The sequence below is a fragment of the Brassica napus genome, chromosome A9, assembly GCF_020379485.1.
Source record: "Brassica napus cultivar Da-Ae chromosome A9, Da-Ae, whole genome shotgun sequence".
NCBI lineage: Eukaryota > Viridiplantae > Streptophyta > Magnoliopsida > Brassicales > Brassicaceae > Brassica > Brassica napus.
In genome coordinates this window covers 21,031,181-21,037,461 of record NC_063442.1, presented here as the reverse complement: position 1 = coordinate 21,037,461, position 6,281 = coordinate 21,031,181, and positions in this window count along the sequence as shown.

Sequence of the window (6,281 nt, the reverse complement as noted above, 5' to 3'; positions counted from 1 at the left end):
AGATATCCGGGTCCTCTGGGAAATTAGGGTTTTCCTAGTTTCCTTATTTAAACGGAAATCGACAGTGCAAATTTCGGTTCCCACAGTTTGGCGCTAAAAGTAGGGGGGGTACGGATCAATCTAACCCGCAAAATAACGACGCGGATAACGTGCAGACTCCTCTTAACGGAGGCAGCGGCACCGATCTCCACACTCCAGCAGCGGACGTATCCGCGGCCAACGCACCAGCCAACGCCGCGACGCTCGAGGAGTTTAAAAAGATGTTCGCCACCTATGAGAAAAGCTTGGAAGAACAGGATAAGCTCATGAGTTCCTTGACCAAACAGGTTGAAACCTTAACGGCAAGGACTCGAGCAATCCGTCCCCGCGGAACCACCAAAATCCGCGGGAAGAGGCTCGACTTCGCTACCCCACTCGACAGATCTGGAGTCGCGCGGGAACGACCTTCGGGTCAAAACCCTAGCGAGAAATCTCCCATCGAAAAGGGGAACCCTGAAAGTCCTCTGCCCCCTGCAAAGGATTCGGAGGACAACGAACCCGAACGCATTGACCTGGATCCTAGCGATGTCTCCAACGACACCGACGAGGATGTCGACAGACATCCAAGAAGGACTAGAAGCCGATCTGCTCGGGAAGGCTCCCCGTTCGAAAAACCAATGATGGAAGAAGAGGAAATCGCCTATTGGAACGAACAAGAGGAGCTGGCTGAAAGGCTAACCGAGCTAACTCGCAGTAAACACCGACATGCTCGGAAATCTACTGACGAGACATCGGATATCCGCGATCTTCGCGACTACATCACCAAGACTGCGGCGGAAGTGAGGGCCGTGAAGTCTCAAATCCATCATGCTACATGTGCTGCCCCCCAAATCGATCGACTGCTGGAAGGAGCTCGGAAGACCCCTTTTACCAGTCGCATTTCGGACATGAGGGTATCCGATCCGGGAAAAGTCAAAGTACCAAAGTACGATGGTACGGCCAATCCAAAAGCGCACCTTCAGGCTTTCCACATCGCGATGGGAAGAGCTAGACTGAAGGACGGCGAAAAGGATGCCGGCTACTGCCGCCTGTTCGTCAAAAATCTGGAAGGAGCGGCGCTCGAATGGTTTGCACGACTTCATCGCAACACTATCGGGAGTTTCCGACAGCTCGCATCGGAATTTCTCAAACAATACTCTGTGTTCATAGACAGAGAAAATTCCGATGTCGATCTCTGGAGTCTCTCCCAGAGGGAAGTCGAACCCCTCCGCGAGTTTATCAGCCGGTTCAAGCTGATAATGTCCAGGGTCAGCGGGATAAGCGATAAAGTGGCCATTACGCGCTAAGAAAGACGCTCTGGTATAAGTAAAAATTCAGAAAGTGGATAACCCTCGACAAACCGCGAATGATCCAAGATGCCCTCCACAAAGCAACGGACTACATCATAGTCGAGGAAGAAACTAAAGTCTTATCGCAAAAACATAAGGCGGCAAGACCTTCCTCGAAGGACATGGATCCGAAAGCGAGAAAGAAGAACTCTCGTAACGACAAATACGTCCATCACGAGGGGGAAGATCTCCAAGGGGCACATAATTATGCGATCAATTCGGATCAAGGCTGAACCACGGGCAACACGTGGACCCGCAATCAAGGGTATGACGAAAACACCTTCTGCGAGTTCCACCAGTCCCGAGGACAGTCCACGACCAACTGCAAAGTCTTGGGAGCAAGGCTGGCCGTGAAGCTACTCGCTGGAGAGCTCTTGGAAGTAACCAGCGTCAAGGATCTCATCCTCGACTCTGATCGCCCTCCAAAGACGGATAGAAATCCGCCCGCTGAAAAATCCCCTCAACGAAACCAGCCCGGGGATAAACGCGGTAGGAGGCCGGACGACAAGGGGAATGATAACAATCGTCGCAGAGTCAACAGGATCATCGGACGATCACAATACTGCAGCGATACTGTTTCGGCCATCAAGGCTTACCAACGGAAGGCAGAGTCGAGTGAAAATTGGCCTACATGGCCTCCTCCCTGAGATGGCCAAATTTGCTCGATCACCTTCACAAAGGAGGAAGCCGGCGGCATCGATCAACCTCAGTGCGATCCGCTCGTCATAGATCTCGTCATACGAGACTTAGAAGTCGGAAGGGTACTCGTCGACACGGGAAGCACGGTCAACGTAATCTTCCACGACACTCTCAAGCGGATGAGCATCGAACTCGGAGAAGTAATTCCGACGCCAAAACCGCTCACGGGTTTTTCACGCGAAGTATCGATGACTCTTGGAACAATCTAGTTGCCAGTCATGGCTAAGGAGATCACGAAAATCGTCGAGTTCGCGGTAGTCGATCATCCCGCTATCTACAACGTGATCATGGGAACTCCATGTCTTAATGCCATGCAAGCAGTTCCATCAACCTACCACCTGGGTCTCAAATTTCCGACCCCAAGCGGAGTCGCGGCTATTTGGGGATGCCAAAAACAGTCGCGGCTGTGCTTCCTCGCAGAGCACAAGTTAAGGCAAGTCACAACTTCTGCAACTGCGAATCAAAAACGCACGAAGATGGATCAATCTTCGGCCAAAAACGCCCCAGGGAAAGACAAATTAAAATCGTCTACCGACGCAAACGCATCGGGCGTCGAAACAAGACACGAGTCTGAAGCCGACGCTACAACTCAACCGGAAAATCCGGAAAATAGCGTTGACCCAGCCACGATCAACACGGTCAAGGCGGACGGCGCGACGTCTACCGCCGAGTAAAAACGCTCGCGGCATGAAACAGAACTACGAGATGGCTTGATCCTCGAAAGGGGTACGTAGGCAGCTCGTCAAAAGACTAGTTCAGCTATCCCCCTCTCTAAAAAGGGGGGGAGTGGGTGCGTATACTCGCATACTCCCATTTAGAAAAATCTTCGTTATTGTAATCGAGTTTATAGAAACTTCAAAAACTTTTACTACAATCTACATTGCTCCTTTTTATCAAAAACGTTTACGCTTCAGTTAAACGCAAAAAACTTTCAGGACACGCCTGGAAACATTAAGACTCTTGCCTGCGGCCTCATCCGGCCCAAAATCGTAAAATTATCACCTTTCAAACACTCAAAGATACACGTATAATCCTCGAAACAACTGCGAGACGTCGCAAAGTTAAAATTCAAAGATAATACGAACAAATTGTCCGAACAGGATCACCAAAACCTTACACCCAGTTCGTCGATTGGCCCCGACGAACACGCTAGCCATCTTAAACAGACGCAATTCGATCACTCTTTTGATCTTCAAAACGTCCAACAAGGACGAAAGCGCGCTACAACAAAAACCCGAAATTTTGGTTTCGCACTCCCAGTTGGCTTAAAAATTGCCTCTGAGAAGATGCTCGATTCGTACCATACAAGTCATATGAGCCGAGAATCTATCGCGTACATTAAATCGGTACGAGTCAGGAAGAAATCGCAACAGGAAAAACGATAGCCAGCTAGTCACCGCACAAACCTTAACCGAAAGTAAACCTAGGTCTTGCCCTAAACCCAACGCTCTGGTCTCAAACATCTCAAGACATGATATCTAAAAGATACGAGATCCTAAACCATGTCTCTCCGTTCACATCTCAATGTTCCCGAGAATCGTAGGGATAAGTAATTTTCTACGAGAATCACGAACGAACCAACATATTGAACTTCTCATCGACATTAAATATGAGACGACAACTCATATTTACTTCGAACCTACTCAGGAAAATTCGAAATGAAACATTCATCATATATATAAAACCGCGCAAAGCGGTAAGGGATTCAAAGCCACCAACGGCCAGTCCCGATAAGCAATAAAAACGGCCAAAACAGGCCCATACAATCTTTCGAAATAAAGGCCACATTCGGCCACAAACATAGAATGGAAAGTCAAGCATCTTCCTCTCAGCAATCACTCCGCCTCTCATGGCCCAAAGTCAAAGTCCCCGGACAACGAAGCACCGAACGCATCCGCAGAACGGTCCACTTCCTCGCCATCATTAGGAAGCCCGGTCGGAACCACTTCGGTATCAGGGGAAACCGTGATGGAATTCCAGAACCCTTGGATCCTCTCGTCGATCGAAGGAATGAGCGACTCAGCATGGGCACGTTCGTTCATGCCGCTCTTCATCAAGCTCATTTCCTTCTCGAACACATAGTCATCGGCTTGCGTTCTCCAAAGACTTTCGACTTAACCGGCACTCACGGAAGTCACCTACCGAGGTAAAAGCATCCTTGAGGTTCCCGTACTCGGTTTGGAATTGAGAGGCACGAGTCTTCATCACCTCGACGATGTCCCTCTTACCTTTCCGTTCCGCCTTACGAATAGCCCTTGCATGATCGCGAGCGAGTTTCGCATCCCGCTCCAACATCTCACCTTGCATACGAGCAAGATCCCTTTCCGCTTTCTCCGCTTTGAAGCGGTATACCATGGCTTCTCTATGGCTCGCCTCAATGGCCGAGCCCAGCAAGCTCAGGCCCTGCGAAATCGGTTGACATGTTATAAGCAAAAAAAAATATATATATATACATAAGGAAATCACCAAGAAATTCTCGAAAAACTAACCCCATTGATGATGCGGGACCCTTCCGCGGCGACTTTCGGCCTCGCCGATTCTTTCGCAGGCGGAGGAGCATCGAAACCCGGTGGCAGCCCAGCAAAGAAATCATCAAAATCCAGAATAGGGACCTCGCTCGTACCACTCCCGTCGCCATAAGCAAGGTCCGGATCCCATCCTGGAAGCATAGAGTCATCCATCGAAAATTCTATGTCGCCAAGGTCGACATCCTTTCCCTTCCAAGAGCTCAACTCCGACGCAGCTGCTGGAGTTACAACGGGATTCTGGTCGTCAGGTTCGGAGTCGCTTCCCGTTTCCGCGACCAAAGCAGGACCAGGGTGCACAAACCTCAACGCCTTCTGAACCCTCTTCGGCGCAAAGGAAGTCCAGAAGAAAGGACCGTTCCTAAGAAGATCCCCCACCGAAATGATGTCCTCAGGGAACGGAGCGAGAGGATTGATGAAGGGACGATCATTCGGCAACCTCCGGAACAATGGAATACAGCTCTCTTCGACAGACGCAGCGTCTATACGAACAAAGAAGAAAAACTTTTTCCATGTGTTGAAGTTAGAGATGAACCTCTTAACCACTGACATAAAGCTCCGAGGGACCAGCCTATGCTTGTCCGTATCCTTGACAAGCTGTAGCCTCAAAAGTGCTTCAAAATGATCGACGGAAAGGGAAAGGCCATGCTCGTAGCTCAGGATCAGGATTCCAATAAGATGCTGGATGGCGAGGGGAGTCAACTGGATTATCGCAACCTCGAAACGATCCAACACTCGGACGATGATTTTGGAGATTGGGAACCACAAGCGACAACGCACTACGAACGCCTCGTAGCAAGTGAAGTAACCCTCTGGGGGGCTATTAGCGCACTCCACTCGATGGGGAACCCGGAACTCCACCGTGTCCGGGATATGGTAGAACGATCGCATGATCGCGAGAAACTCGTCGGTACTCCTGCTTGGACCCCCTTTTTCGACTGCACGATGGTTCAGCACCGGGAACGACTTCTCTTTGGGAGGAGTCATCGAACCGTAATGTGCAACCCACCATGCCTTGTTCTCGGCGGGATCTACGGAGTGAGGCACGTACTCCATCTTCGGAACAATGAGCTCTTCATGAGCACTCGCGGATGAAGACCTTTTTTCGCAATCTTTTTCTTGCTCGACATGTTATACTTCTCTTTTGTGAAAATAGAGGGAAAGGATGGAGAGAAATAAATAAAGTTTTTCTTAAGAGAGACCTTAGAGAAAACAAGAAAGTGAAAAAATTGTGAAACAAGTTACCTCCCTTCTTATAGGCATGAGAATTTACTATTCAAACTCGGACTTTCGGATTTTGATTTCATCCAACACGCCTAACTTGCCAAACATGCCTAATCGCACGCTAAGACCCTACGATGCATGGTCCTAACGGGCTGGGAGGCTAACTGTTGGGGTTAAAAACGGTCACGCCGGAATTAAAACCCGAAAATCCTCAGAAAATCGTATTTCCGAAAAAGATAGTAAAAAGAAAAATATATTTTTCGTAAAACAATAACCAATACGAAGTTTTTACGAAGAAGTATCTTTTAAGGCTCAAAGCAAACGAACCAAACTCGGTCATTGCGTAACTACCGCACATACACGCTGTCCGGTCGCTACGTAGCGACTGAGTGCTCGTCCCGCTCGGTCGCTATGTAGCGACCGAGCTCGAGCCAAAGCTCGGTCGCTACGTAGCAACCTGGGTCCC